Source organism: Syngnathus scovelli, chromosome 3, assembly GCF_024217435.2.
Source record: "Syngnathus scovelli strain Florida chromosome 3, RoL_Ssco_1.2, whole genome shotgun sequence".
In the NCBI taxonomy this organism is placed as follows: Eukaryota; Metazoa; Chordata; class Actinopteri; order Syngnathiformes; family Syngnathidae; genus Syngnathus; species Syngnathus scovelli.
This window is the reverse complement of record NC_090849.1, coordinates 252,744-262,500: the sequence shown is the minus strand read 5'-3', so window position 1 is coordinate 262,500 and position 9,757 is coordinate 252,744. Positions and strand designations below refer to the sequence as shown.

The 9,757-nt window shown below is 46.8% G+C and overlaps 1 protein-coding gene across 1 annotated transcript in view; it reads left to right on the top strand.

The window, feature by feature from the left end:
- LOC125994535 (DNA topoisomerase 3-beta-1) overlaps positions 1 to 9,757 on the top strand; it is a 136,692-nt gene that overhangs the window by 6,580 nt on the left and 120,355 nt on the right. The window lies entirely within an intron of this gene.

Genomic DNA, 9,757 nt, shown 5'->3' with positions numbered 1-9,757 from the left:
TAATTATCATCAATAATGATTTATTTTGTATGATTTAAGTTATTTTTGTGACCACTTGGGTTTTTACTTTAATTATCTGAGGGGTACCAATAATTTTATCCATGTGTGTAATCGGCACCAAGTGTACACAGATGTTTGCTATTTGCAGGTCTTCCACTGTGTGTATGTATGCATCTCTCTCCTCTGTCTCTCTCTTAAGCTCTCACCCTCTCTGTGTCTCGCTCCCCACTCACTCACTCACTCACTCACTCACTCACTCACTCACTCACTCACTCACTCACTCACTCACTCACTCACTCACTCACTCACTCACTCACTCACTCACTCACTCACTCACTCACTCACTCTTTTTCTCTGTCTTTTTTTGACCAACTTGATGAAATACTGTACTGATTGTTAAAACATTTTTCAAAATGATGGTTCATTACCCACTATTGATTACATGATTTAAAAAAAAGATCAAATCAGTATATTAAACGCTTGACAGCACGTTCGCCATGACACATTGCGTAATCAGATTGCAATGAAAAAAGAGATTCATTTGAGTGAGGCTTTTATTTCTTTGACACCAGGTAGGATAGTCTAAATGTGAGAAAATAACTAAGGATATACAGTAATTTATATTGTCAGTGTCTATTGAAACTTTTAAATGAATATAAATTCACTATAATTAAATCACAACCCTTACATGAATCCTCTCAACAGACACATGCATCACAATCAGCAATGCCATCAGATGACAATGGTACCACATGCCCTGCTTAGCTTTGCCTGGCGATAGCACATATACATGCTATAGTGATTAGTTCAAACTCTAAGGAGTAACTTGCCGTTGGTAAACAGCTGGGGTTCTTCTTGAGGACGGGCATCCACAGGGCTATTGGTATGGTCTCAAGACCAAAAGCATTGTCCAGCCCTCTGCAGGAGTGGCTTGTGTGGCAACTGGCTTCATGGATCACTTGAGGTACCCGGTTCACATCAATGTTTTTACTATGTATAGGGATCAGAGTAAAACCAGAAATACGTAATGAGCATTCATGTACAAATTTTAATCAGGGATGTCTTTGTGCCTTTAATGGCTTTCAATGTATTTTTGATGCTGATTTAAAGATGTTTTTACTTTTTCCTAGCACATCAGATTTTTGAAATATTCTAATTTTTGTTTAGGACCTGTAAGCGCTTGTGCAATACGGATTTTACCATGCGTTATAATTTAATGTATAGTAATAACATTTCAGGTAAAAAACATGTTGCTGTTTTTAACCCTTAATAAATATTACCAAATACAGCATTATATATTATCGACCCTGAACAGGATAAGCAATGTTGAAAATGAATGGATTACTGTTATGATGATGATTGATGACGACGACAACAACGAAAGCCTGATGTGCTAGAGAAATAATGAGAGCATATTCGGAATCAACACATACACTTTTCATCTAGAAAACTTTACTTGCATCTCTGATTTAAAAAAAAAAAAAAAATGTTGACAAGTGTTAAAAATCAGTCTAATCTTTCAGGCTGAGACAAGTACTCACACATAATTCCAGGGGGCAATACTGCGCTCATTGATGTCACTGGGCATATTGACCAACTGGCTGCTGTAATCATGCAAGCTGTATGTACAGATTGATTCATCAATACATTGGCTCTGTGGTGGCATAGCCAGGCACCAGTGGACAGCCAGCAGGTACAGCAAAAATACACGCAGCAGCTGCACACAGAAAAAGAATGGAGCTAAATGTTGTGGTTATTCCGTTGTAATATATACTTTGTGCTGTGATTGTTGTATTAGTTCCCTTCAACCCTGCACACAATAAGGAGTATAGATGATGGATTTCTGAACAATAGTAATGTAAATCTCACATACCTGAATCCTTTCCATTAGTGATTTTCAGGGGTAAGACAGGACACTCTAACCCTAGATTAAGCCTTGTTGATGATGTTTTAGCCTGTTTTTTCTCTTTGTCTTGGTTTCTTTGTCCCTCACCACATCCTTTTGCTGGAGTTTTGAGAACTGTTCTTGATGTAACTCTTTTTATATGTATGTGTATGTGTACATGTGTGCAAGTCGCATGAATTTTAAAAACGTTTTGGTGATTTGTCATCAGCAAGTCTGAAATGTTGGTGAGGGCACACATTGGCCACTCTAGTTCATATTCACGTCCTTTGTCAATTAATATTCAACCTTGAGGGAATAATTGTATTCACAGAGGATGTAAGAATGTAGCAAATGAAAGAGCCCTCTTCACTACCCCCTCACAATCCTGGAAATGAACATAGAGTATCTCATCAATAACTCTAAATCAGCCTTGGGTCATGCTAATGAAGGGTAATGTGTGTGTGCAAAAAGTAGTTTCTTTGCCCACCTAGACTAGTGCCTTCAAGCTTAGGTTCTCTACCATCTGCTGGAACACTTAATCCAGTTTTGGGGTAACTGCTCCTGGATGCCAAGTGACACTACTGTTGCCTTTACCCTCCACACTTTCTCCAGTTGTTCAGCCCTTTACATTTCTCCAGATTTTAGTGTCCCTTTTTTGGGGGGGGGGGTATGTTGCTGTCATTCTGTATTATTGCATCTAACATGACTGCTGTCCTCTCATGTTTATTATCCACCTCTATATCAGGCTGGTTGACTATCACCAGTTTGTCAGTTTGGATCTGTAAGTCTCACAGGATCTTGGCCTGGTTGTTCTCAACTACTTTTGGAGGTATCTGCAATCTTGATTCTGGGACCTCTGTTGTTGATGTTCCGGTACACTAATTGTGCTACCTCGCTATGCCGCTCCATTTATGCCTTGCCACGTGCATTCACCCTGCTGTGATATGCTGCACCATTTCTGTGTTTTTAGGGCAGGTTTTTGTGCTGCCATGAATAGTGCCTCTGCACTGACCTTCAGTCCAAGTTTTTCCAGCCACTGATATGTTTTCTTGATGTCAGCCACTTCTTCAATTTGACGGTGGTGCATGCCATTCAGCGGCTTTTCTTTCCATGACTGTCTGGCACCTGCGTGAAGCTGGTCCCCCACCCCACGCAAAATTTAAGGAAAATAGTCTGTTTTGTTTGTGCTTCGTTTGTGCTGGATTGTGCCGTAAAACGTTTAGTTTGTGCTGCAACATATTTTTAGTTATGAGAGATTATTTTATAGGTCATCCAGAGTTCACCCAGCCCCCCATCTGCTCCATATGAACCCAAAACGGTACCGTTCGTTTGTGCTGGTTTGCGCTGCAAAAACCTCTGAGCAATGTGCTACACTGAGGCTAGCTGACGCGCACATGGGAAAAAAACACTGCCATCCAGGGATCGCAACAGCGGCAATGAGCCTTGATAGTGATTGGTCGACAAGAAATCCAGACAGGTTAATTAAAGGCCATGGCATAACATTTTTTCTTTAATCGTGCCTTGAATGTTTCTACTGAGGTAGCAGTTCATATATCTATCAGTAGGGCATTCCAAAGCTCTGGATACCGTGTCGAACTCGTTTTTTCCGCGGGCCACATTGTAGTCTTAGTTTCTTTCGGAGGGCCACTATGACTGTCAACCCAAATCAATGTATGTACAACTCATATTATATAAAGAATAAGCGACAAAACAAACTGACAAATAACCAGTTTTCAAATCAGACTAGTAAAAACTGGTCAAATATTAAAAATATGTATTTTTAAAAGTGAAGACAATTTGTAATTTTAAGTCAAGTCAAGTCAAGTTTATTTGTATAGCCCTAAATCACAAACAGTCTCAAAGGGCTTCACATAGTCAAAAATTGACAATTATTCTCAAAGCATCCCCTGATCTTAAGCTCCCAAAAGGGCAAGGGAAAAACTCAAAAACCCCTACCAGGGGAAAATGAGAAACCTTGAGAAGGGACCACAGATGGAAGGATCCCCCTTTCAGGATCACCAGGTTGTAATGGATGCAGAGAGGGCACAAGTAATACATAATATGAAAATCAATGAAAAAATGGATGTCGGAGGTGCCCTCGATTGTCCTGGCAGTGTCCTCAAGGAGGTTGAGCTGCAGTTTCCTCATCTTGAATTGGTCCCGAAGAATCCAGCTAGCCCAGGGGTGGGCAAACTTTTTGACTTGCGGGCCGAATTGGGTTCTAAATTTTGACCGGGGAGCCGAACCAGGAGCAGATGGATGTAGTGTTTGTGTGAAGTAATATAAACGACCTGTAAAGGTCATTGCATAAAAGGTTTTGGCCTTTAGTAGGTAGTAAAGCATGGATATTCAAAAAAAGTTTTTTGAAAACAAATGCATTTATTAACAGCATTAAAAAAAACATCCCTAAAAAACTGCTATCAGTGATTCTCATAAAATATGACACTGTTATTATGAATAACAGTCTCCATAACTTCAGTGCCTGCAGGTCAGATTAATGAAAGATGTATGTTTATCTTATGAGATCACATCAAACGGCAAACATTCTGACCAAATATATCATCTTGAAGAATCGGTGAAAGCATACATCCAAATAAAGTAATCAAACCGGCAACACGGTGAGGGGTATCTGAAAATCAGAGCAGAGTTTTAACTCACAAACACCTGGTAACAGAAGTGAGGAAACGGAAAACACTTCCTTAAAGTAAGCCTTAAGAACTTTAAAGGTTAAGATTAGTCACAAACAGGTGGTGCATCAATGTCCTTGAGCATCCTGCATTGTTTGAAAATGAGAATGGTCGCTAGTTTCAATCCCTGCTATTTGTACAGATCATATTCAAAATGCATTTTTTTACAACAAACTTGAAAGCCTCTCCTTCATTTTCAGTGTTCATTTGATGTTGATGTTCATGTGGCTGAACGTCACCTCGCGTACGTCGAGCCAAATTGGCCACTCTTTTTAAACACTCGGCACTCAGTGTCCACCTTGCTTTTCCGTGGGCGACTCATTTTAATGGAAGGATTCCAGGGGAAGGTTTGTGGGTGGCTTTAGCGTAAAACTGTATCCGAAAACTCGGCGCGCAAATTACAAGAATGCTGTCGTCACAGCCCACGCTCTAAATTCGGCACTGCTACAAATAGAGCGCGAAGGTGCCATTTCCGTACTACTGTGTACGTACACGCACTTGTGAGTGTGCACCGAGCTTTCTGACACGGCTTCCGGTAGTAAATGCGCAGGCGAGTGGTTCCCCATCTACTGGGTAAACGCAGTCATTGCAGGCAAAATGACCGAAAAAAAAGTTTAATAATACAATTTATTCCCACGGGCTCACCACCTGTGGGAGGGGCCGAAGGGGTCGGGTGCAATGTGAGCTGGGCGGCAGCCAAAGGCGGGGACCTTGGCGGTCTGATCCCCGGCTGCAGAAGCTGGCTCTTGGGACATGGAATGTCACCTCTCTGGCTGGAAAGGAGCCCGAGCTGGTGTGCGAGGCAGAAAGATTCCGACTAGATATAGTCGGACTAGCCTCCACACACAGTTTGGGTTCCGGTACAAGCCCTCTCGAGAGGGGCTGGACTCTCTTCCACTCTGGAGTTGCCCACGGTGAGAGGCGTCGAGCAGGTGTGGGTATACTTATTGCCCCCCGGCTGGGCGCCTGCACATTGGGGTTCACCCCGGTGAACGAGAGGGTAGCCTCCCTCCGCCTTCGGGTGGGGGGACGGGTCCTGACTGTTGTTTGTGTCTATGCACCAAACAGCAGCTCAGAGTACCCACCCTTCTTGGGGTCCCTGGAGGAAGTGCTGGAGAGCGCTCCTTCTGGGGACTCTATCGTTCTACTGGGTGACTTCAATGCTCACGTGGGCAATGACAGTGAGACCTGGAAGGGCGTGATTGGGAGGAACGGCCCCCCTGATCTGAACCCGAGCGGTGTTCTATTGTTGGACTTCTGTGCTCGACACGGATTTTCAATAATGAACACCATGTTCAAACATAAGGGTGTCCATGTGTGCACTTGGCACCAGGACACCCTAGGCCGCAGTTCGATGATCGACTTTGTAGTCGTGTCATCGGATTTGCGGCCGCATGTTTTGGACACTCGGGTGAAGAGAGGGGCGGAGCTGTCAACTGATCACCACCTGGTGGTGGGTTGGCTCCGATGGTGGGGGAAGATGCCGGTCCGACCTGGCAGACCCAAACGCTCTGTGAGGGTCTGCTGGGAACGTCTGGCAGAATCTCCTGTCAGGAAGAGCTTCAACTCCCACCTCCGGCAGAGCTTTTCCCACGTCCCGGGGGAGGCGGGGGACATTGAGTCTGAGTGGACCATGTTCCGCGCCTCCATTGTTGAGGCGGCCGATCGGAGCTGTGGCCGTAAGGTCGTTGGTGCCTGTCGTGGCGGCAACCCCCGAACCCGCTGGTGGACACCGGCGGTAAGGGATGCCGTCAAGCTGAAGAAGAAGTCCTATCGGGCCGTTTTGGCCTGCGGGACTCCGGAGGCAGCTGACAGGTACCGGATGGCCAAGCGGAACGCGGCTTCGGCGGTTGCTGAGGCAAAAACCCGGGCGTGGGAGGAGTTCGGTGAGGCCATGGAGAATGACTTTCGGACGGCTTCGAGGAAATTCTGGTCCACCATCCGGCGTCTCAGGAGGGGGAAGCAGTGCAACGTCAACACTGTTTACAGTGGGGATGGCGTGCTGCTGACCTCGACTCGGGACGTCGTGAGTCGGTGGGGAGAATACTTCGAAGACCTCCTCAATTCCACCTACACGCCTTCCATTGAGGAAGCAGGGCCTAGAGACTCTGAGGCGGATTCTCCAATCTCTGGGGTCGAAGTCACTGAGGTAGTTAAAAAACTCCTCGGTGGCAAGGCCCCGGGGCTGGATGAGATCCGCCCGGAGTTCTTAAAGGCTCTGGATGTTGTGGGGCTGTCATGGCTGACACGCCTCTACAACGTTGCATGGACATCGGGGACAGTGCCTCTGGATTGGCAGACTGGGGTGGTGGTTCCCCTCTTTAAGAAGGGGGACCGGAGGGTGTGTTCCAATTACAGGGGAATCACACTCCTCAGCCTCCCTGGTAAGGTCTATTCAGGGGTGCTGGAGAGGAGGGTCCGTCGGGAGGTCGAACCTCGGATTCAGGAGGAGCAGTGTGGCTTTCGTCCTGGCCGTGGAACAGTGGACCAGCTCTACACCCTCGGCAGGATCCTCGAGGGTGCATGGGAGTTTGCCCAACCAGTCCACATGTGTTTTGTGGACTTGGAGAAGGCGTTCGACCGTGTCCCTCGGGAGGTTCTGTGGAGGGTGCTTCGGAAGTACGGGGTGCCGAGCCAACTGATAAGGGCGGTTCGGTCCCTGTATCACCAATGCCAGAGTCTGGTCCGCATTTCCGGCAGTAAGTCGGATTCGTTCCCAGTGAGGGTTGGACTCCGCCAAGGCTGCCCTTTGTCACCGATTCTGTTCATAATTTTTATGGACAGAATTTCTAGGCGCAGCCGAGGCGTTGAGGGGGTCCGGTTTGGGGACCTCAGCATCGCGTCTCTGCTTTTTGCAGATGACGTGGTGCTGTTGGCTTCTTCAGGCCGTGATCTCCAGCTCTCGCTGGAACGGTTCGCAGCCGAGTGTGAAGCGGTCGGGATGAGGGTCAGCACCTCCAAATCCGAGTCCATGGTCCTCGATCGGAAAAGGGTGGAATGCCCTCTCCGGATCGGGGATGAGATCCTGCCCCAAGTGGAGGAGTTCAAGTATCTTGGAGTCTTGTTCACGAGTGAGGGGAGGATGGAGCGTGAGATCGACAGGCGGATCGGTGCAGCGTCGGCAGTAATGCGGACCCTGTACCGGTCCGTTGTGGTGAAGAGAGAGCTGAGCCAAAAGGCAAAGCTCTCAATTTACCGGTCGATTTACGCTCCTACCCTCACCTATGGTCACGAGCTACGTATGGGTCGTGACCGAAAGAACGAGATCTCGGATACAAGCGGCCGAAATGAGTTTTCTCCGCAGGATGTCCGGGCTCTCCCTTAGAGATAGGGTGAGAAGCTCGGTCATCCGGGAGAGACTCGGAGTAGAGTCGCTACTCCTCCACGTTGAGAGGAGCCAGATGAGGTGGCTCGGGCATCTTATCAGGATGCCTCCTGGACGCCTCCCTGGGGAGGTGTTCCGGGCATGTCCCACCGGTAGGAGACCCCGGGGACGACCCAGGACGCGCTGGAGAGACTATGTCTCTCAGCTGGCCTGGGAACGCCTTGGGATCCCCCGGGATGAGCTGGATGAAGTGGCTGGGGAGAGGGAAGTCTGGGAGTCCCTCCTGAAGCTGTTGCCCCCGCGACCCGACCCCGGATAAGCGGAAGAAGATGGATGGATGGATAATACAATTTATTTAGGGTTGGCGGGCCGGATTAAACGGTCCCGCGGGCCGGATGTGGCCCGCGAGCCGTAGTTTGCCCATACCTGAGCTAGCCGCTATCAGCTTTTGCGCCACCTAACCCCCTCCCCAGCCAGGGAGGGGGGTGGGCAGAGAGAACAAAAACAAACTCCCGCCGAATCGGCCACTACAAGTTAGTTAAAGGCCATCTCATAGAAATGTGTCTTTAAACGTGTCTTAAATGGTTCTACTGAGGTAGCAGTTCTAATATCCATTGGTAGGGCATTCCAAAGCTCTGGAGCCCGAATAGAGAATGCTCTAGAACCTGCAGACATCTTCTTGGCCCTCGGTGTAACTAAAAGATTAGCGTTTTGCGAACGAAGGTTACGAGACGGAACATAAGGAACGACTAGGTCGACGAGATATGAAAGCGCTAAGCCATGCAGTGATTTATAGTTTAGTAAAAGAACCTTGAAGTCACGTCTTAAACGGACCGGGAGCCAATGTAAGTTGGCTAATATTGGGGTAATGTGATCAAATTTTCTTGTCCGTGAGAGCAGCCTCGCAGCAGCATTTTGTACTAACTGTAGACTTTTGGTGAGGGACTTAGGAAGACCAGAGAATTATACATTACAGTAGTCCAGGCGCGACGTGATGAACGCATGTATAATAGTTTCCGCATCCCCGGTCGAGAGGATCGGACGAATCTTAGCAATATTACGAAAGGAGAGCGTTTGGTCAAATATTACCCCGAGATTAGTTACAGTATCACTCTGAGTGATAGTACGGTTATCTATAGTTATAGTGGTTTCCTTAAATAAGTGTTGATAACGAGTAGGACCAATTATCAACATCTCAGTTTTATCTGGGTTAAGACGAAGGAAGTTGAGAGACATCCATTGCTTGATCTCCGCAAGGCACGCCTCGAGATTACAACAGTCCCGCGGCTCTGTCATCGATAACGGCATATATAATTGGGTGTCATCCGCGTAGCATTGAAAACTAATATTATATTTACGTATTATGTCCCCAAGAGGAATCATATAAATATTAAATAAAATCGGTCCGAGTACCGATCCTTGTGGGACACCACACGTAACATTATAGAGCTCAGAGGACGTATTGCCATGGACCACTCGGTGCGTCCTGTCTGATAGATAGGAATAGAACCAGCCTCGTGTTGACCCTGAGATACCAACACAACTTTTAAGACGCCCTAATAAAATATCGAAGTCTACAGTGTCAAAGGCAGCACTAAGATCGAGTAGTAACAATACAGACGACGTATTTGAATCCATAGCTATGAGGAGATCATTAGTCACTTTAGCAAGTGCTGTCTCTGTGGAATGATTAGCTCTAAAACCAGACTGTAAAGAGTCATATCGATTATTAGCGACCATGTAATCAATAAGCTGCTGCGCTACTACTTTTTCAAGAAGTTTTGCTATGAATGGGAGGTTTGAAACTGGCCTATAATTACTGAGACAGTCCGGGTCAAGATTTGCTCGCTTAAGTAACGG